Source organism: Lissotriton helveticus, chromosome 9, assembly GCF_964261635.1.
Source record: "Lissotriton helveticus chromosome 9, aLisHel1.1, whole genome shotgun sequence".
Taxonomy (NCBI): Eukaryota; Metazoa; Chordata; class Amphibia; order Caudata; family Salamandridae; genus Lissotriton; species Lissotriton helveticus.
This window is the reverse complement of record NC_136070.1, coordinates 1,017,735,005-1,017,756,871: the sequence shown is the minus strand read 5'-3', so window position 1 is coordinate 1,017,756,871 and position 21,867 is coordinate 1,017,735,005. Positions and strand designations below refer to the sequence as shown.

The 21,867-nt window shown below is 44.9% G+C and overlaps 1 protein-coding gene across 1 annotated transcript in view; it reads left to right on the top strand.

The window, feature by feature from the left end:
- The window catches only part of LOC144783125 (uncharacterized), a 298,992-nt gene extending 278,544 nt beyond the window's left edge, over positions 1–20,448 (top strand). Inside the window, exon 6 of the mRNA XM_078662267.1 lies at positions 19,913–20,448. The gene's annotated coding sequence lies outside the window, so the exon portion shown is untranslated. The remainder of the gene's footprint in view (positions 1–19,912) is intronic.
- The last annotated feature ends 1,419 nt before the right edge of the window (positions 20,449–21,867 follow it).

The following is a 21,867-nucleotide window of genomic DNA, read 5'->3' as shown; positions in this document are numbered from 1 at the left end:
ATTCAGTATAGACAAAAAGGTTTGAAAGATATTTATCACACACGGACATTGTGTGCGGTTTCTGGAGCTGGTCAGTGTGGCGCTCAGAAATGTATGTGGAGTACTAGCTAATACTACACAACCGGCGCTATATAATACACAAGCGCCATCGATGGCACATCCAGCGCCATCTAATACTACACAACCAGCGCTACTACTAGACAACCAGCGCTATGTAATACTACACAACTAGTGCTATTAATACTACACAACCAGCGCTATGACTACACAACCAATGCTAATACTGCACAACACCTCTATCTAATACTGCACAACTAGGGCCATCTAATTATACACAAACAGCGCTATCTAATATAGCAATGAGACCAGTAGTGCAGAGGGAGAAAAAGGTATCCGAGAACCCTGCACAATAATTGTGCACTTTCTCTCTTAGCAGCAAAGTGTGATCTTGGCCAAATCACATATTCTGCCTATCCCGTGTTTGATAAAATCGACAGTGCCTAAACAAAACATAAGAACTAGACGATCACTTCTGCAATGCATCACAATGTGACTTTACAGACGAGTGCGCGGGACACCGGTGTGTGGCAGAAGCAGCAGAAAGCACACATCAAACAGTATGTGTCTTGCTTTATCCATATTTAAAATTTTTAAATAGCGTCCACTTGAACTGAATTGCCTCATGGCACTGTGGATAGCGAATGTGTTTGTGAGAGGCACTTAAGCACTGTCCGGAGAGGGCAGGGGGCGGTCAAGTTACTGTTTCATTATGCCATACCCGGCCTCCGTTCGATGCAGACTCCGTCTAACATTGGACATCACAAGTGGCCCCTGGCTAGGTGTGAGCAGCGACAACAAGCGCTGCGCTGACACTTCTTTACATCTCTTCAAGGACCGCATATTTTGAGTCCCTACTCACAACTGAGCTGGAGGATTGTTAGATATCTGCAACAAGTTCACCAGGCAGCTTAAGTTCCTATGCCAGGGCTGAGTATCTCACCAAGGTCTGTGTTTTAACTTTGCATTCTGGGGCTTGTAGTTCGGAATGGTGTTAGGCACCGAAAAGAGTACAAATAATAAAAAGACTGGAGTGGACAAACCGCTCCTACCCACGTGCCATCTTTAATCTTGTGCCTGTTCTTATTGTACGATAAATTCCAGCTAACCCATCCCCCCTTGCACTGTGGCCCGTGGTCACATCCTAATCAGGTGCGGGCCACTAAAGACAGTTAATGGCCTCCCTATGCACACGCTGCCAGGCTCGTTTGGGGAGAGTTATTTGCCCCTTTTAAACAGGTCTCACTCTCAGCTTTCGCAGCCTGAATCTCGGCCCAATTTGTCCTTCGGAAGATTAAAAACGTGAGGTTGGGGCGGAAAATGTCACTTCTGAGGCCTGGACACATCCCCGGCCCCTTAAATTGGAAATTGCCGGAGTGAGCTGTCCTATCTGGGAGATTTACGCCTCTGTAATCCTCGGGCGCAGGTCTCCTTAATACATTTCACTTTGGAAGGCAGGCAATATGCCTCGGTAATTAGTGCATTTAAAGCAGGTTCCTCCTTTAAAGTACCCGTCCTGCCTGGACCACCCGCAAAAACCGGGCTGTGTTCGTGAGATCAAAAGGAGACCTTAAAGGCAGCTTTTTTTGTTGATTCACTTTTTGAAATGCTGTTCATTAATTTATTTATTTATTGCTAATATGGAACGGCAGTTCCTGCTCCGCTATCCTTGAAGGATTACTTTATAAACTACTTTAAATCCCACGGTAGGAGACCCTGGATGCAAAATGCTTCACTGGCTTTCTCTGAACCATTCATGGTTGCTCTACACGATCCACTGGTGGGTCAGTAGGAAGTTGGTGTGGAGAGCTTGGACTGGGTGTCGTATTCTCAGGGTGAATATATGCTGATCCTTAAAGTCCTTTTCATTAATGTCACACGTATCCACTGCTTCAATGGAGAGGTGATACGGGGCACACGTTTTCCATTGGCCCTGATTTTGCAGTGAAACTCTTGCCTCTGTTCCCTGCCTGCGCTCGCCCGGGTGCATGAGCACCTCCGTGGCGTACGTGGTGAAGGAGGCCAGCCCCGGGGTGTAGGCCTGCGAGGGCGCGGCGCTGGAGAGCCTGCGGGAGACGTGCGAGGGGGCCGGCGTCCGCCTGGAGATGCTGCCCTTCGGCAAGCTGGACTTCGGGGAGACCGGCGTGCTCGACCGCTTCTACAATGCAGGTGAGAGGCCCTTTTCTGCCCCCCCTGTTCCCTCGTTGTGCTTGCTTTTCTGCCCCCCTGTTCCCTCGTTATGCTTGCTTTTTCTGCCCCCCTGTTCCCTCGTTGTGCTTGCTTTTCTGCCCCCCCCTGTTTCCTCGTTGTGCTTGCTTTTCTCCGCCCCGTTCCCTCGTTGTGCTTGCATTTCTGCCCCCCTTTTCCCTCGTTGTGCTTGCTTTTCTGCCTCCCGTTCCCTCGCTGTGCTTGCTTTTCTGCCCCCCCTGTTCCCTTATTGTGCTTGCTTTTTTTAACGATTCTGTGTTTACCTGATGCTTTGTTATTCCCCGTTTCCTTTTCCTCCTATTGTTTGGCAGTCTTTAATCAGCCTCATTGATTGCTCCTCTGGTGAACCCTGACTACCACATCCCCCATAATGGAAGTCCCCAGTGTTCGAGACCCCTCGCAGTGATCAATAGCATGTTGCGCATCATGCAGTCCAAGAAGGGAGGTCTCCCTTGGGCTGATTCCAACTATTCCATTATTTAGTGGTATCTCTTATCCTTTGATGTGTTGTGGAAACAGTCATATCTGGATTGGTATGTTTACTTTTCACAATTAGGCCTGTTACAAATTGCCATCAGTGTGGCAGTTGATTGGTGTCCAAGGCAGTTGTACAAGTCCGGATAAAGCTACTCTTAGACTTGTATCACTCTATAGTAGGCATTGGAAAAACTAGTAGGTCCGGCGCTGGCTAGTTGCCTTTTGCCTTTGTTGAATTTTAGTTTTTCTTGTTTTTTGTTCAACTTTTATTTTTGGGGGAGCTGCTTGTTTTTTCTTGCCTTTGTTACCTGGGACGTTACTGGGCAGAGATGGGCCTGTGGCTCACCTAGACTGAGGGATGTCTGTGTGTGTGTGTTGGGCTCTGTGTGTGTGCGTTGGGCTCTGTGTGTGTGTTGGGCTCTGTGTGTGTGTGTTGGGCTCTGTGTGTGTGTGTGTTGGGCTCTGTGTGTGTGGGGGGCTCTGTGTGTGTGTGGGACTCTGTGTGTGTGTGTGGGGGGGGCTCTATGTGTGTGTGTGGGGGGCTCTGTGTGTGTGTGTGGGGCTCTGTGTGTGTGTGTGTGGGGCTCTGTGTGTGTGGGGGGGCTCTGTGTGTGTGTGGCTCTGTGTGTCTGTGTGGGGCTCTGTGTGTCTGTGTGGGCCTCTGTGTGTCTGTGTGTGGGGCTCTGTGTGTCTGTGTGTGGGGCTCTGTGTGTCTGTGTGTGGGGCTCTGTGTGTGGGGCTCTGTGACCTCTGTTCCCTGCTTTTGCTCGATTTTCTTGCCTCTGTTTCATGCCTGTGCTCGATTTTCTTGCCTCTGTTCCCTGCTTCTGATAATTTTTTTCTTGCCTCTGTTCCCTGCTTCTGATCGGTTTTTTTCTTGCCTCTGTTCCCTGCTTCTGATCGCTCCCTGCTTCTGATCGTTTTTTTCTTGCCTCGGTCCCTGGGGCGTTACTGGGCAGAGATGGGCGTGTGGCTGACCTAGACTGAGGGATGTCTGTGTGTGTGTGTTGGGCTCTGTGTGTGTGTGTTGGGCTGTGTGTGTGTGTAGGTGGCTCTGTGTGGGTGGCTCTGTGTGTGTTTGGGTGGCTCTATGTGAATGACTGTGTGGGTGGCTCTGTGTGGGTGGCTCTGTGTGGGTGGCTCTGTATGTGTGAGTGGGTGGCTTTGTGTGTGTGGCTCTGTGTGGGTGCAAATGCAATAGGTCTCGCATTTGCGAGAGATTAAGCTATTGGCATTGTAAATGATAATGCCATTTATTTATATGTTTTAAAAACAAAAACATTAATACAAATAATGTCATGAGCAATGCCAATAGCTCTAACTTTAACAGTGCCGAGACCATTGCATTGTAAATGCTTGTTTTTCCTTGCCATTGCTGCTGAGCCCTAGGATGCTCTGGTCCGGTTAGAGGAATGGCAATAGAGGTAGAGATGTCATGATAGGTTCGAGACTTCGTTGAGATGAATGTTTGGCTCTGATCATGGCCCTCGCACTACCAGGACTGAGGAAATTAAGTTGAGACAAGCTTCCCAGGCACTGCCTGTTTCCTGCCCCACTTCAACTTAAAAAGATAAGCATGATAAGCACAGGACAGTCCAGCACACAATCACACATCTGAAAAGGAACATTATAAAAACATAATACCCCATGAACAAAGATAGATGAACATTTAGAAAAAAAGTAACATTGTATACTCGTTGCCTTTTTGTTGAAAAGACCACAAATATGGCATATTCCTCTGTTTACAAATTGTTTCAGCTATCTGTGGTCAGCGGGGCCTTGGGTGGGTATATTTTGGTTATTTACATGTATACTTAGCTCGAGTACCCCACTGTGTCCTTACAGTACCCTTCATACATGACATCTAAAAAGTCTGATCTGTGCCTGTCTCTTGACAGCTGAGCTGCAATTTACATGTTTCTCACTGAAAATCTGTAATAGAGAGCAAATTCTGTGGGATGTCAAAATCCTTTTTGTTTTGCCAATCAATGTAATGGCTGTCATTGAGGTGCTGACTCTCTCCCTCTGTGCTATTGAGTCAGGAGAAGATAGTGTTATTAACCAAAAATTACCTTTCTTCTTTTATGCGTAATTTTGTGCTTTTTTGAACTAAAGACATTTTGACATCTTAAACATAAATTGTCTAACATGTGATAATTGTATTTATTGTAACTAGAATTTATAAAATATATAAACAAAAATCATTGTCCTTTGTTGATAAAAACAGATGCAGAAGGATGCATTCATTCAGTGGCTGACTTACGTGACGGGTAAACAGAAAACGTAGGTTGAAATCCTGGCTTCCTCAACTGACAAAACTGTGTGATCCTTTGGGAAATCACTTTACTTCATTGCATTTCATTATGACTGAGTGTCCCATCTGAGAGCACCATGAAGAAATTTAGTTTAGGATGGGCGTTATGTTAATGCCTCATTTGTGTATGGTTTACTGGAAAATAAGGTTGCAACACATATAAGAACAGCATATCTATACATAGAATGGACACGAGAAACCGACATCTCTTGGTTGACTAACGGCAGCGGCATCTGGGTATGGTGGAAAGGTCAGGTTTAAAAAGCACTCATTTTAATAGATGTCAATGGAGTGATATGGTCTAATGCAATAAAGTGAAAAACAAGCATTCAGAAAAATATAGTTTTAATTTCAAGGAATCTCATTCTTATTTTCAGATGTTAGCTGTGTCATTTACATGACAAATCTTTTGATGCCTCAGCTCCTCCGTTGGGTCTTATCGCCAAATTCTAAAACTGTCTCTGCTCCCCTTTCGAGTTTCTGGATTACCTACTGCTCCCTGACGCCTGTGCTCTGATGGACGTTAATGCAAGAGTAGGACATACAGAAGTTTCAACCCTTGGAGAAAATTCATTTCAAATTGACACAGTGCAGCACAGCAACCGCACTTTTGGGCAGATTTACAAGCCCACTGCGACCCTATTAGTTATAAGGCCCCTTAAAAAGGCCTTAAAAGAGTCCCAAACGCAGCCCGGTGAAGCGGAGCCGATATTTGTGTTCATAAAATACTCAGCTTCCGTTACTAAAAACCCTATGTCCTCTGGTGCTGAGAGAAATGATCAATCAAATGACCAGGTTCTAGGGGAAGCTTTAAAAAGACCTTCCATTACCATATAAACTGCAGAATGATCTGATATATGGGACGGTAAATATAAAATATTTTTAACTAGGTTTTCCAATTTTTGACTAATCAGAATGATATCAATTCGTGATTGATGGTGATACTTGTAATTACGAAATGAAGAGGCCATTTGCTGCCCAGTCCTAGTCCTCCAAATGTCCAAATAGCCATACAGCTTCATGATATCAAGTAAAAAAGCTCTGGTTTTTGACGACGTTAATGCCCGACTATTAGGTGATTTATCTAAAGAAGGATCCAAAACTATATTAAAATCTCCAGCAAAAATAGTGGGCTCTGGAGCAGATAGTAGATGTGCAAAAATAGTTTTTAAGACCGAGGGGTTGTCCTGATTTGGACCATAGTATCCAACTATTGTAATTTGTATGCCTGTGATATTTACTGTTACAATAACCCATCTGCCACCTGGGTCTACTAATTTGGATATGAGACAAGCTTTTACGGATTTCTTAAATATAATCGTAACTCTCCTATTATTCATGGTTTGAGTTGTTGGAATACATAGATCGATCCATCTATTCTTTTCTGTTCAGGGAAAGCATCTCCAGCTCTGTCAGATGTGTCTCCTGGAGAATAATGACCTGCGCATCCGATTCATGAAGATATTGCAAGATCTTGTCCCTTCTAGGTCTGGTGCGCAGGCCATTAATATTCCAAGAGAGGATCCGCAGAGCGGCCCCCTGAAGTCTACTCATAGGTTAACGATACATCCCTTTATCTTCGCATTTGCCCAATCGGACCCCTCAAACCCAAGCCTATGCTGTAATAGGTTGATAAACACACCAAACCTCCAGCACAATAATACTATATTAAAGCGATCAGACGTCACCCCAATAAACAACACAAAACCCGATACCAAGCAGAAAATGATGACATTTTTATATTTTTTCCCTTACGACACCCACCCAATACCTCCGTGCCCTAAACTACCCAACCTCCCCCCCTGGGAAACCCTTGCCCTATCTATCCGGAACTAGTCCAGAAGATAGTGCCCCCCCGACTCCCACCAATTCTACTCCTTATAAAAAATCAATAGTATTTAAGAGGAGACTCAAAAGTATTGTCCTAGGAATGCCTATAATCGAATAAACCCCCCTTACATTCTTATAACTCATCTCTAAAGCAAACACCACTTTCCCACCTCTTTTCCTTTACTTATTCTCTTATTCTTGCTCCTTTTTAAGGGGCCTTATAACTAATAGAGTTTCGTATAGGGGCAAACTCTATAGAGAAGAGGTATCGTCTACTGAGGCTGAGATCACCAGGCTACAAGGGGAAATTGATCAGTATTCAGCTGCTCCTATTAATGTCTTACAGGAAATACAAAAAAAACTATTACAGGAAAAGGGGCACCTAGGTTCGGTCCTGAATTCCCGTTTACTTCAGAAATGGGAAGCAAGTAAAATTGCTCATTTTCAGTACGGGGAAGGTGCAGGTAAACTTTTATCCTGGAAGGCAAAAACTGACCAGGTTCGAAATAATATTGATTTGATTACCCAGGATAGTGTGTCATATTCCTCAGACGAAGACATTAGGAGAATTTTTTGATCATTTTTTCAGGAGATTTACCATGAAGATAAGTGTATAGAGCTGGATCGTATCGAGCATTGGTTAAAAGAAACCCATTTGCCATCACTCTCCATGGAACAACGAGCCTTATTAAATCAGGTTATTACACAAGAGGAGGTTAAAACCGCTATTTTGAGTAGTAAAAAGGGGAAGGCGGCAGGTCCGGATGGCCTCCCGGCCGAGATATATAGAGCTTTAGAGCAGGCAATTGTCCCTTTTCTAACCACCCTATTTAACCAGATCCTTCAGGAGGGTATGTCACCTCCTGTCTCTTGGGATAGTGCATCCATAACTCTAATATTAAAACCAGGAAAGTCACCACCAAATTATGGATCGTATAGACCGATCTCTATTCTTAACGTCGATTATAACATTTTTACATCAAATTTGGCGAATACATTAGGGTCGGTTGTCGGAGACATTCTACATCAGGATCAGAGGGGCTTTGTTAAAGGTTGACAATTGTATAAATTAACCTACGATCTTATAGGTGCGATCGACATGGCATCCACTGATTCTCTTCCCCTGGCGGTTCTCACGCTTGATGCGACTAAGGCCTTCGACAGGGTGAATTGGTCATACCTGTTGGGGGCCTTGGACAGGTTAATTGTTGGGGACCGCTTCTGTAGAGTAGTGAAGTTGCTATATCAGAATCCATCTGCCTGTCTTCTGGTAAATGGTTCGTTATCAGACCCATTCAATATCACAAGGGGTACACGTCAGGGCTGACCCCTCTCCCATCTCCTGTTCGATTTATACATCGACCCTTTCGCCCAGCGCTTGAGAGATGATTGTAACATCAAACCTTTTACGTACAGGGGATGGGAGAGGAAGGTTGCCCTATACGCTGATAACATCTGGATCTTTTCATCGGAATTACGTTCAGCTCTTCCCTCGGTTATTAAACTGGCTCAAGAATTTGGGGACATCTCTGGGTATGAGGTTATTGCCTCAAAAACTGAGATTATGGAGTGGAATGACACCGATTTAGGGGTAGGGGTGATGCCCAACCCAAAAATGCGGTACCTGGGTCTAAATATCGTTCACGATATTGATAAAATTGTGGACAACAATTTCTCTGCTGTAGCTAAGGATTGTCGTAGATTGATGTGTATCTGGTCCTCTCTGCCCTTATCTATTTTGGGAAGAGTAAATCTCATCAAGATGTCCATTCTACCAAAAATTACTTTTCTGTTCAACACAATTCCCCTTTATTTTGAACCTTTATTATTATCTAAGTTACAGAGCGATATTAGTTATTTTATTTGGGCCCAGCACATACCCAGGATTGCATGGAAAAAGATCCGGCGACGAAAAGAGAAGGGTGGCCTAGCAGCGCCAGATCTTCAACTGTATGCATGGGCCTTCCAGCTTACCCACTTTCGTACGCTGTTGAAGATGCCGACTTGTGTTGGGATTGGATGCATGTTTAAGGCCATGCTTAGTGGGGTTAGCTCAGCACAGGTGGGGTTTTTGTTTAAATTCGGTGACCCTAAATTTTTTTTAAAGATAAAATTGAAGGTATTGCTGGGATTTGCGAGAACATGGGTTAAGCTTAGAAGCTCTATAAAGTTGGGATATTTCTCAAGCAGGGCTCTCTTATGTGATTCACCAGGGAGTCCAGGTTTGCTGAGAGATAGTCTTGCTCGGCTATTGAGAGAGACGGGGCTGGAAGTATGGGGTTATCTGTTCATAGAAGGAGTATTGGTTTCATGGGAATCTTTGAATGTTAGAACAAGTTCAAGCTTATCTAGGTTTACATTTTTTCAGATTTCTATTTGGGCTAATTCCCAGGCCATCGTGAAGAGCAGATACCCAGTAGGGGGAGCTGTCACCTGGAGTCTTTACTTCTTAACAAAACCCCGGCCAGAAAGGAAGTTTCACTTTTGTACCATTCAATTCTAGAAGAAACTGATGGTGAATTCCACCTGCCTATGCAACTTTGGGGGACCCCTTTTGCGGCACTTGACCTTGAAAATCTTTGGCTCTCCTCCTGCAACATACTCTGGAGTATCGTCAAGCCAGCCTGGCTCCGTAGAAATCATCTTTTCACCTTACATAGGGCTTATTACTCGCCCCAGCGGCTTTCAAAATTTTCTAAAAACTCATCTGTCGCGTGTGCTAGGTGTGGGACCAAGGCAGCCTCGGATTTACATAAGTTTTTTGACTGTCCTTTTTTGGCATCTTTTTGGGACTCAATAAGTTCATTCCTTACCGCTTCTCTAGGTTTCCAAATTACGATAAACTCTGCTCTTGCAATATTTGGTGTCTCTGAAGGCATCACAGGTCCTGCTAAACATCTTCTCTTTTATTCCATTCTGTTGGCTAGGAGGGAATCTGCAAAAAATGGAAGGACTCGATACCACCCTCTTTCTTTGACTGGCGAACAGCAGTTTTGCAAGTATCAAAGTTGGATTTGGCAAGAGCAGGTAACCAAGCTAAAAGGCTTTTTGGCACCTTCTGAAGTGGGATTAATTTAATACAGACATGTTTTTTTTTTCCCATGGTCCAATGATTCTGCTGCTTTGGTTTTCGTTTGTTTCCTTAAAAAGTGCACATATTCACACCAGGGTGGTCCAGGTAGTAGGTGTGTAATTGCAGCAATATTACCCCACAAAGGTTCCTGCATAAAGGTCGCGAAATATTTGACATTACTGATTGGCGGTGTCATCATTATAAATGACTTACCATGCCATCCAGCTTGCTGAGGCAGCCTGTCGCTCTCTGTGTACTCTGCAGAAGGTACCAAAGTGGGAAATGAGGACATAAAAAAAAAAGCCCACTGCGACCCATTTACGCTGCTGTTGCGTCACTTTTGTGATGCAGCGGCAGCGTAAACCATGCGCCAAGTTGCGACTTATTTACAACATGACACGTCTAGGTAGATGCCCCATGTTGTAAAGTACTGTGCCACATAAAACCTGTGTCAGGTTTCATGTGGGCGTTCCGTCGCAGGGTGGGCGTTGCGTCGCAGGAAAGCCATGTAAAACTGACTCAGTGAAATCTACAAGATTGAGTTAGTTTTACGACGCCGCTCCGTCAAACCCTTACGCCTTCCTGAAGCAGGCGTAAGGAGTTACGCATCCCGTAAAGTATGGGCAGCCCCTGTGAATTGCTGGAGTTGCGTTGCAATTGCGACACAACTCCAGCAATGCATCGCCCTTACGCTACAAGATGCGACATGCATCTACCTATCCTTGGGCCACGGTGCGCCGCATTGTAAATGCGACGCATCCATGGTGGGACGTGTCACATCTATTCTGGCCCATCCCTGCTCATTTGCAGAGATGCGCCAGATATTTTAAATATGCCCCTTTGTGCGTTGCTTCCATAAAAGGGAGAGTTAAGGACATTGTCAAGGAGTTAAGGACTGTCAAACTCGGGCAGCTTATTATGCTACTGAGTTCTCCAATAGTTCCAATCCCTCCAAGCTTATCTTCAAGGTACTTAAAGATCTGATGGGGAAACGGGCCACCTCGATAGAAATCTGCACGGATTCACACTGTGAGAGCCTGGCATCCTTCTTCGTGGAGAAGGTGCAGGCAATCTACCGAGGTTTTACATCTTCCGTCCCCGCGGAGGCTCCGAGTACTGTGAAGACTTTGGTTGTGGAGACCTTGTCCTTCTTGCCGGCTATGTCTGTTGAGGTATTTGACACTCTAAGCCTCAAAATTAAATCTGGCTCTCCCTTAGATCCATTGAAGCCGGAGTTCTTCACTCTTCTCCCGCCGCTGTGTCGTGAGCCCATCCTGGATCTTATCAATCTTTCCCTTACTGAGGGCGTGGTTCCTCCATCCTGGAAGCAAGCTGTGGTCAGCCCTATTTTGAAGAAACCCAATCTTGACCCCTTGCTCCCGGAAAATTACCGGCCCATCTCCCTCCTGCCTTGGACCGCAAAGGTCACTGAGGCACACGTGAATACCATTCTGTCTACCCATCTCTCTCGTAATAACATTCTTGACGAGAGTCAAAATGGGTTCCGCACTCAACACAGCACTGAAACGGCCCTGCTCTTCATGACCGAGCACTTGCGGTCAGTGCTGGATGCGGGGCAGACAGCGGCGCTCCTGCTGTTAGACCTGAGCGCCGCATTTGACACGGTGTCTCATGACATTTTAGTGCGGCGTTTGGAGGAAGTGGGTATCGGAGGGAAAGCTCTTGAGTGGTTCCGCTCCTTCCTTTCGGACCGGTGTTTTAAAGTGGCCATTCCACCTGGCCAGTCCTCGTTCCACTCTCTCGGTCTGGGAGTTCCCCAGGGCTCCGCTTTAAGTCCTACACTGTTCAATCTGTATGTGAAACCGCTGGCTGCTGTCGTCAGGGAATGTGGCCTTACCATGACATCGTACGCCGACGACACGCAGCTGGCGGTAACACTTAGCGGAGACCCTGAGGTGAATGCGCCCAGATTTCGAGCTGGACTTATAGCTGTGGCTAAGTGGATGCGTTGCAACTGCTTACAGCTTAACGCTAAAAAAACCGAGGTCCTGATTCTAGGGAGGCAGACGGAACTTTGGGGAGACCAGTGGTGGCCTCCCGAACTGGGGGTCTCTCCCACTCCAGCGGCCGAAGTTAAAAACCTGGGGGTGTGGCTGGATTCCCATCTTTCTTTTGCCAGCCATACGAAGAGGGTAGCAGCTACCTGTTTTGGTATCCTGCGGGGACTGAGGCCTGTCCTTAAGTTCTTCGACCCCCCCACGCGGCAACTGGTGGTTCAGGCCTCCATCTTGTCGCGATTGGACTACGGGAGCGCTTTGCTACTTGGAGTGAACCAGGCTGAGGCTTCTAGGCTTCAGATTGTGCAGAATGCTGCTGCACGTGCCATTGTGGGCCTTCCGAGGCGGTGTTCTGTTTCCACTGTTCTGACTTCCCTTCATTGGCTTCCGGTCAGACAGAGAATCAAATTTAAGGCTCTCTGTCTGACATTTAAGATTCTGAAGCTTTCCTCCCCTCCTGCCCTTGCGGGCCTTATTGCTCCGTATCTGCCCACACGTTCCCTCAGGTCTGAATCTCACCACCTGGCGATTAAGCCTAGGTTCAGACTGAGTAGGATGGGAGGGCGCTCCTTTCGCGTTCTGGCAGTTGACCTATGGAATTCTCTCCCTGTACACATCCGTGCCCTGGATAGTCTTATTCTTTTCAGGCGCGCTATTAAAACCCACCTGTTCGCTTCTGGCAATTGATCTCCTCTTTCCCCGGCTCTGATCTGTTGTGTTGTGGTATCTGGACAGGCGCCAGGACGCCCCTTCGCTGGGGCAGCTGTGCGCCGAATAAAAGTTATTAACATAACATAACATAACATTGCCAAATCTACTGAGAAATTAGGCTTTTGCTCTTTCTTACTACCGTGGCTCACTTTCGGCTGCTTTGCCCAATGGACACACTCTTGCAACATGGTGGAAGAATGTATGTGATGTCTAGCGTGGTTTTTTAAAGTTTTATTATCATTTTGCAGTGGATGCATTTACAACATAAATTTCGCAATTAAGTCAGGTTGGCAGAATACAAGCTAAAAACAGTAGTCACAAGCCATTAAGTGGCAGAAAATGATACAGACAGTGCATCAATGTCTTATTGCGCGCGCTGTACCTCGTCCTCAACTATCTCCTTATCCATGAAGGAAGCGTCCGAGTCTGAGTGCTATTTGAGGTAAGTTCAAAGTAAGTCCCAAAAATCTTTAGGATGATACATGGGGTGAAGTTCCTGAGCACAGAGTTCGGCTTGATCCATACAGTATATTGGGGCATATTTACAAGCCTGTAGTGACGTTGCTGTGGTGATAGTGGCTTCTCCTTATTTACAAGGTAGTGTTAAGCCACTTAATGTGGCTTAACGCTACCTTGTAAATAAGGCACCTTTTCATGCTATACTTAGCGTCAAAGGGGTGGGTAATGGGTGTTGCAGTGGGCGTTACACTGCAACATCCATTGATTTTGATGCTGCCCAATGTTTACAAGGGTGGCGTAAATATGGGTAGCGCCAAAATTAAGACCAGGGAAAACCTGGTGTTGAACAGGCACAACAAGAAGAAATGCTTAACTTCTCCTTGTTTTTGCTATTTCTTTGTGTGCTACGTTGTGCAGGAAGGTGTCCCTTCCTGCACATAAACATTCAGTGTAAAAATGACGAGTTGCAACTTCTATGTGTGCTGCTCAATGCAGCACACCTAGAAGATTACAATTCGCCATTTCAGATTGCTTATGTGCAGGAAGGGACTCTTCCCCGCACATAAACGATCATTTCCCTCAAAGCAGACACAGTGCATTATGGTACAAGGGTGCCTGCATTGGTGCTAGGCAGATGAAATTAGCGCCAGCAAAGGGGAAAAAGCAGGGCTGCACCATATTGTTGGAAATATGGTGCAACCCTGTGTTTCTGAAGCGGTGGAGGGCGGCGTTAAGGCAGCAAGGCTAATGCCACTCTCTCTCACTTCAATGCAAATATGCCCTATAATGTCCTGTATCCAGTGATTGTGTGGAGGCACCACTTTTTGCATCCAATGCATAGCCACTCTACTATTGGCCAGTAGGAGAGCCATCGGAGTGAACCGCTGTGTACATGTGGGTGACTCAATAGTAGCACCTAGCAGAGCTTTGCAGGGTGAGGGGTAAAGAGCGACACCCACCATAACACTGAACAGATCTAGCCCTTCAGTCCAGTACATAGACATTCTGGGGCAACTTCGTGCAGAGTGCAAAAATCCCACAATAACCCCAACACATTTTTTTGCATTCCACTTCAGAATCAGAAACAAACTTAGCTATTAGTTCGCGGGTAATAGTAATGTAGAGTCAATGTAGGAACTTACACTGAATGAGTTTATGGCGATATGTGAGAGTAACATCCTGCACCTGTGCACAACTGTAGTACCAGCATTTATCATTTATTTGGAACCCCAGTTCTGCCTCCCACTACGATCTACTGGTATAGAATGGGACGGGCATTCAAGATCACTTTTCCATGAAGTAAAGAGTTAGGTCTGGCCAAATCTTCTCGCTGCATATAGTCCGTGAGCATACTAGGCTCAGGAAGCAAGCTGGGGAAGTCTGTAAAGGCCCTAGCGGCAGTACACAATTGGTGGTAAAACAAGACTGTCCAGGACATTCTCGAAACTCTAGAATGCTAATAAACCCCCATTCGGGAAGAGGTCTCGCTGGGTGTCTATATTCTTTTTTTTTTTTTTTTTTTTTTTATGAATTTTTATTTATACTTCATCAACTGATACAGCACGCATCTATCTCCCCTCTTGTCCCTGGAGGGATGGATAAATCAAAAAGGAACACTATGAGAATGCAGAGTCTCAATACATTGTATATTTTAGCTTGTATGTGTTGCCAGTCCAGCATAGCATGTAATACCCTAATGTCCAAATGGCCATATAAGGTCACTCAAGCCAAAATGTTGGGCTCAGCCCATTCTGCATTACGATAGTCCATAGAGCTATCATGAAAGATGAACAAGCAAAGAAGGAGCTCAAATAATGAAAAAAAAACAAGGAGGGAAAAAGAAAAAAATGAAACAGAAGGGGCTGAAGGGGGTGGGGGGGGAGAGGGGGTAGTCTCTCCGCCATCAGATGTGAGACAATCAGCGGTGCGCCTGCAACGTACAACAGCTTCCATCTTATCCCTGCTTAGTCAGCATTAACGGGCTCCTCTGACCTATCGGGCGGCTGAGCAGTGAGGTACCTCTGTAGCGGTTCCCATATGTTTTTAAGGCATGCCTGCACGGGCAATAATTCCCAAAACTCTGATAGCTGGTTATGGCAAAAAGATGCGTGTCTGAGCTAGCCAGCCATTCACGGTTTCCGCCATCTACCCCAGCACATCGCCACTCTCCTCTCAGCAAGTAGTAGAAGCATAGCTGTCAGCTTCCGGTTTTCTGACGGCACCTTTCGCACTTATCCAAGCAAGGCAACCAATGGGGATCGCTCACATCTAAACCCCCTCACTTCCTCCATAAGTCATACGCAATGCAGCTCTGAGCTGAAAGTATTTCAGTCGGTCCATTAGTCCAGTGTGGTCGTCCTCCAGTGCCTCATCCAAACCAATAAACATGCCATCAGGAAATGCACTGCCCAGCGTATGCCGCTGCATCTTCCGCCGTCTTTGACATGCTCCTGCTTCAGCCGTGAAAGTGAATGCTGGGTGTCAAATGAGTGGCATGGAGGGTGCAAACATAGGGTCTAGTCATGCCCTGCGTTGGAGCTTCTGCCATGCCCAGATATTGCACTGGGGGATCTGCTCATTTGAGTAGAAACTCTGATTGCAACTCGTTGGTGGCCGCAGTTAGCAGAAAGATCGTGGACTTCCCCCTGTTGACCGTTACACCAGAAATGCCACCAAACCTGGTTATTTCACGAATGAGTGGGTCCAAGTTTGCTGCCGGGTGGTTGAACATACAAAGTTACATCATCCATGTACAGTGATACTGGGATCACCTGTGGTGTAAAATTGAGGCTGCGGTGTGCGTGGTGCTGCCGTAGTCTGGCTGCAAGTAGCTCCATGGCTATGGTGAATTGGAGCGGTGATAACAGGCAGCCTTGCCTCGTGCCAAGCGCCACCCTGATAGGGGGTGAGATCTCACAATTTATTTGCAGTTTCAGGATTGGGGACATATACACAAGAGCAATGTTTTGTAGGAAGAACGAGCTCAGGCTGATACGGTCAAGAAGTTTAAAAGGATAAGTCCACTCCAGGGTGTCAAATGCCTTAGTTGAATCCAGAAAGATGGCGGCCGCTGGAAGAGAGGGATCAATTTCTTGCATGGTGGCGAAAAGGATGCGGAGATTATGGGACATACTCCTACCAGGATTTAAGCCACACTGGTCAGGTCTAAGCACCGTGGGGATCAGGGGAAGTAACCAGGAGGCAAGTAGTTTGCAGAGTATTTTATTATCAAGATTATTCATGGACAGTCTGTAGGAGTTGCACCACTGTGGGTCCTTGTCTGGTTTTAAAACCATTACAATCAGTGCCTCTCGGAGGGACGGGGGGAGAAATCCCTGCTCCAATGCTTTCTCATACATGTTGAGGAGATGGGGCACGAGGAGTGGCACATAATCCTTGTAGAAGGCAGATGTGAGTCTGTTCGGACCAGGCGCCTTGTCTCCTGGCATCGCTCGGATCAGGCCTATCACCTCCTCCTCAGTGAACGGCTTGTCCAGGTACTTACGGTGGTTATCACTGAGCCACACCATTTCAAACTAATCCAGGAAAGAAATTAAACCGGGGTGCATCTCAGCTTGGCGTGCAGCGTACAGCGAGGAGTAAAAGGCCATAATTTCTCTTTGTACCGCCTCCCTTCCTATGGCTTCGGAGTCTTCCACCACCCCTACCTCACTGATATAGTCATTTGCCTATGGGTTTTTGAGAAGGCCAGCCAGCGTTTTCCTGGCCTAGTCTCCCCCGCCGTATTGGTGGGCTTCGACCTCCTTACCTAAATCCGGTGTCTCCCTATGTGCTGCTTTTTTTAATTCGTCCATCTTGCCCCTGATTTGGCTAAGAATTGCCAGCTGGTTAGAGGCAATGTACTCAGATTCAAGTTCCAATATCTTCTTTTCCAGGTTGCGGAAGTCGTCCCTAAGAGCTTGCAGGACCCCTGACTGTTTAGCAATACACTTGCCACTGATAACGGTCTTGAAGACCTCCACAGCATGGACTGGGACTCTACTGATCCCACATTTAACTCCAAATATTCAACGATTGCGGACCTTATCTCTTCCCGAAAGACCTGGTCTCTGTAGGGAGCCTCCAAGTGAACGCTCTGCTAGGAGCGACAGGCAGCGTAAATTTCAGCAGGGCCAGTGCATGCTCCGAAAGGGATCTAGCAAGAGGAGCACTATTACATACCCAAGTATTCACGCCACGTGACATTAACCAGTTTTCGATTCTAGACCACGTGTGTCCGGCAGTCGATAAGTAGGTTCCATCCCTGCTATGGGGATGTCAGCGACACCAGACATCCACCAGATCCTGGTCCCCCATGAGGGTTTGCAGCTGCTCTGCTGCCCGCGGGTGAGGTCTATGAGGTCCACCTAGTCTGTCCATTTCCGGGTCGAGAGCCAGATTAAAATTCCCTCCCCAGAGTGTCGCACCAGGGGCCAAGGGATTCCGCCAGCCGCCAAACGTCTGCAAGGAAAGAGGGATTATCTGTATTGGGGCCATACACTGATATGAAATTCAAAAAACACAAGAAAAACCTCTCCTACAACATTATATAACAGTAGGTAATATATCCATTAATTTTTATATAACATCATTGTCCCACACTGCAAGAATTATAAGAAAAACATATACATTTATTATTTCAAATCCATCAGTGAGTACAAATTCATAGAAAACATTTATATATATAGAATAGGCTATGAGACAACTGTCTGACGAAAGATGTTACTGTAAAGTAGATAAGCGGTACATAGTGAATCTACGAGAAGAATACTACAAACAACTGGGGCACTGGCGAGATAAAGGTTTACTAACATGGGATGAAGAGAGGTTTCTCCACAAGGATAATCCTAAAACCCCTACCTTTTATCTGTTGCCAAAAGTGCACAAAAATATATCGAAACCACCGGGTAGACCAATAGTCGCATCTATCGATAGCCTCTTTGAGCATACCAGCATTTATATAGACTATTTTCTTTTCCCATGTGTCAAGGAATTATCTTCCTATGTGAGGGATACCACCGATTTTATCCACAAAATTTCAAGTATTGATTTGGACGAACAATGTTGGCTGGTATGTTTGGATGTCGAGTCCCTATATACAAGTATAAGGCATAAGGATGGCATTAAAGCGTGTCAGTTCTTTTTGAAACAACGGAAATTAGAATATCTTGAACATACTTGTATGGTTTTAGAAATGATTAGGCTGTGTCTGAATGAAAATGTATTTCTGTTTAACAAAGAACACTACAGACAACAACAAGGAACTTCCGTGGGCACCTGCTTCACCCCCAGTTATGCCAACCTCATGGTGGGCTGGTGGGAGAAGCAGGTGCTCTGGAATGACGAAACGGAAAAATAGGCATTGAACGTAGTACGATGGCTAAGATATATAGATGATGTCTTTTTTGTATGGCGGGGAACGGAAAATGATCTGAATTGTTTCATTGACTGTCTAAATGATAATCATGTGAATTTAAAATTTACAAGGCACTACAGCAGACACTCCGTAGACTTCTTAGATGTCAAAGTCACCAATACCAGTAACCAACTAGCCACCTCACTTTTCCGTAAGGAGACAGCAGGGAACTCTCTACTCCATTCTTCCAGCGCCCACCCCCCTAGTTTTCGGTGGGTAATCCCTTTTAGTGAATTCCTGAGAGCTAAAAGAAATTGCTCAACAGAATCACACTTCCAAAACGTTAAGGAGGAGATGAAAGAAAGATTCAAAGCCAGGGGGTATTCCTCCAAATCCCTCAAGGTAGCTGAATCTAGAGTTGACAAAATATCAAGGGAGAAAGCCTTAACACCTAAAACTACTAATGATTTGATTTCCAAAACAGAAACCCCAAAAGTGAGGTTTATCACCAAATACTGCAACCAGTCTAACCAGATAAGACAAATACTGAGAAACAGGTGGGACATACTGAGGCAAGATCCCATACTAAGAAACGCCATTGGCAGCTCACCTGGCATTTCGTACCAACATGGCCAATCATTGAGGGATTGCATAGTACAGAGTCACCTAGCCCCCAAAGAGACTGACTGGCTTAAAACAACTAAGGGTTTCAGGAAATGTGGAAATTGCAAGGCTTGCAAATATAGTCAAAATTGTAATGAGATCCTCCTTCCTAAAACGAAAATGAAATGGAAGATCAACACCTTGATAACATGCACCACAGAATACGTTGTATACCTGATTCGTTGCCCATGCGACTTATGGTATCTTGGGTCAACTACAGCACCTGTCAAGAAACGTATTCTTGAGCATTTCCGAGCGATTACTAACCAAGACTACTCTTGCAGCACAGGTAGGCATTTTAGTCGATTCCACCAAAGTGATGCTTCTAAAGCAAACTACATAGGAATTGCCACCATCAAAAGTAGCATCAGGGGTGGTGACAGATTGGGAGCACTACGCAAATTAGAATCAAGACTGATTCTTTTGGCAGGCACCCGTTTCCCTGTCGGTTTAAATATGGACGAGGAATTACATTCCCATCTTTAAATAAATTGATTTCCCTTGTGAAAAATAGGACAGCTGAACTCTCACCTGAAATATTATACCACTTGTTTTATTTACCCTTCCCGCACTTCCTCACCCCCTAAACCCCTTTCTCTTACATGTGAAACCAGTCTCTATTTAGCCATGATGTAGTTTGTGTAACATACAATTGAGTAGGTCCTCTGAGTATAATCATGAACTCTATAGACTGCCCTTCTCTTGCACTGGATAAATCACCGAATTTTTTCCTCTCCTTCCTTTAGGTTGTGAAGAAGAGAATACTGCTTTTGAGCGACGTCTATACATGAGATATTTACGTTCTTCCCACAATGTTTTTTGTGTGTATTTTCACAGTTGATACCTGTAGAATCCAATAGAGTTATCTGCATGGAATAGGTTTAAAGGTACTATACCATAATTGTCCTTGGAGTAATCATGCATTACGATGTATACGGGTACTATACCGAAATTTTTGGGACCTGCTAAATCTCACATGTGAACGGAGTTTCTCCCTCATGTATGAAAAGAGAGATGGTTGTGTTAATTTGTATCTTATTTAAAAAAGGGGCATTTTCTCTTTTATTTTCACTTTGTTCACATTTAGAAACTTTGTATATATTTCAGCCAGTGATTGTAACTGATACAGAAGCCTAAACACTGCTCTGAGTCTTAAAGAGAAATGTTGTTTATGTCTATGATTAAACGTGTTTACACCTTTAAATAGTGGGTTGAGAAATAACGCGGGTCATGTGACCAAGAACAACTTGTTGTTCGAACCGCGTTATCTCTTGACCTCTGTGCCTGCCGAATAAAGAACTTTTTCGAATGAACTGTGGGCTTGTCTGAATTCAGTGGATCGGATTCTATCTTTGCATATATATATATATATATATATATATATATATACAAGACAGGTCAATCAAATAAACACATCATATAGCCCCCAGCCAAACTCACACATTCAAACATCCTCTCAGTCAGTCACAACGTCATACGCTACAAGACAAAAGCAATGCAATAGTAACAAGACCAAAATACACAGGAAACCCAAAAACAGAAAATACAAACAAAAATAGGGCGCCGACGTGCGTTTTGGAAAGGACAATTATCCACAGTTCCTTCGTCAGGGCGCAAGGACAGCCAAAATATGTAAATAATTTCTTCCAAATCGAGGATTCCTTGAATTTTCAATAAGTAAGTCCTTTAGAACGAGTTATCAAGGGCTATATCTTGACGATGATTAGAACCAATCTATAATACAAAGTCTGTGGGGACAATGAAAGGGAACATTAGGCAAAATATTTAATGAGCATAACACAACGCTGCTGGAGAACCCACCACCAAGTTCAAGACAATGTTTTAAAACCAACAAGGGCGCGAGAAGAAAAAATGAGTGCATATAAAGAATTAAGAAAACCAAGAGACTGGAGGGATACAATATAAATATAATAGAGATCGTAAACCCCAAATAAGAACCCAAAGAAAAAAGGGGAACAAAGTAGACAGACAACCTACAACCATTCCTAACATACACTTCTTCAAATAGCCTACCCAAAGTCTATAGGTAGATCACGCAGATTCTTAGGTACAGCCAGTCGCTATACGGAGTCCAAGAGATCATGCCTAATACAGACAATCAAAAGTTAGTAGATACACAATTATCTAAAGGAGAGACTAAACCTTATAGCCCAAAACTACAGTCTAATAGCCCATTATCTAGAACAAGGGCCTACTTACTCTCAAGAACAAAATAAAGAGTACATAAAAGATGCCAATGATATCCAAAATGCTGATAAGCAAAAGTTTGTCGGGCAAGCTAAAACAGAAAAGAAAATATAAGAGGTACAGTTGTTCCCGACAGGATAAAGAAACAGAAATAGAACAATCCTAAATCCCTAATTGATGAAAACAAGGGCGGCGGGCATAGAAACATTGTTAACGTATGTATATAAAGTACCCACCTATGATCAACCACGGTGCTCTACAAGTAACTCCTGGGGGGCCCCAAAACAAGATATAAGGCAGACTACACGCGCTTCTTCCGTGAATTCAAATAATCCTAGGTAATGAGTTGCAAGGAAGTTCTTTGCTATCAAATAGGGGGGCTGCAATAAAGGGAAAGGAAATACTGGATGAAACACTAACCGTGTATCTAAAGTCCTCAGTGTGCTAGCTCCCCAGAGGCGGACCCCCCCCAACACAGTTAACAAACTTACCT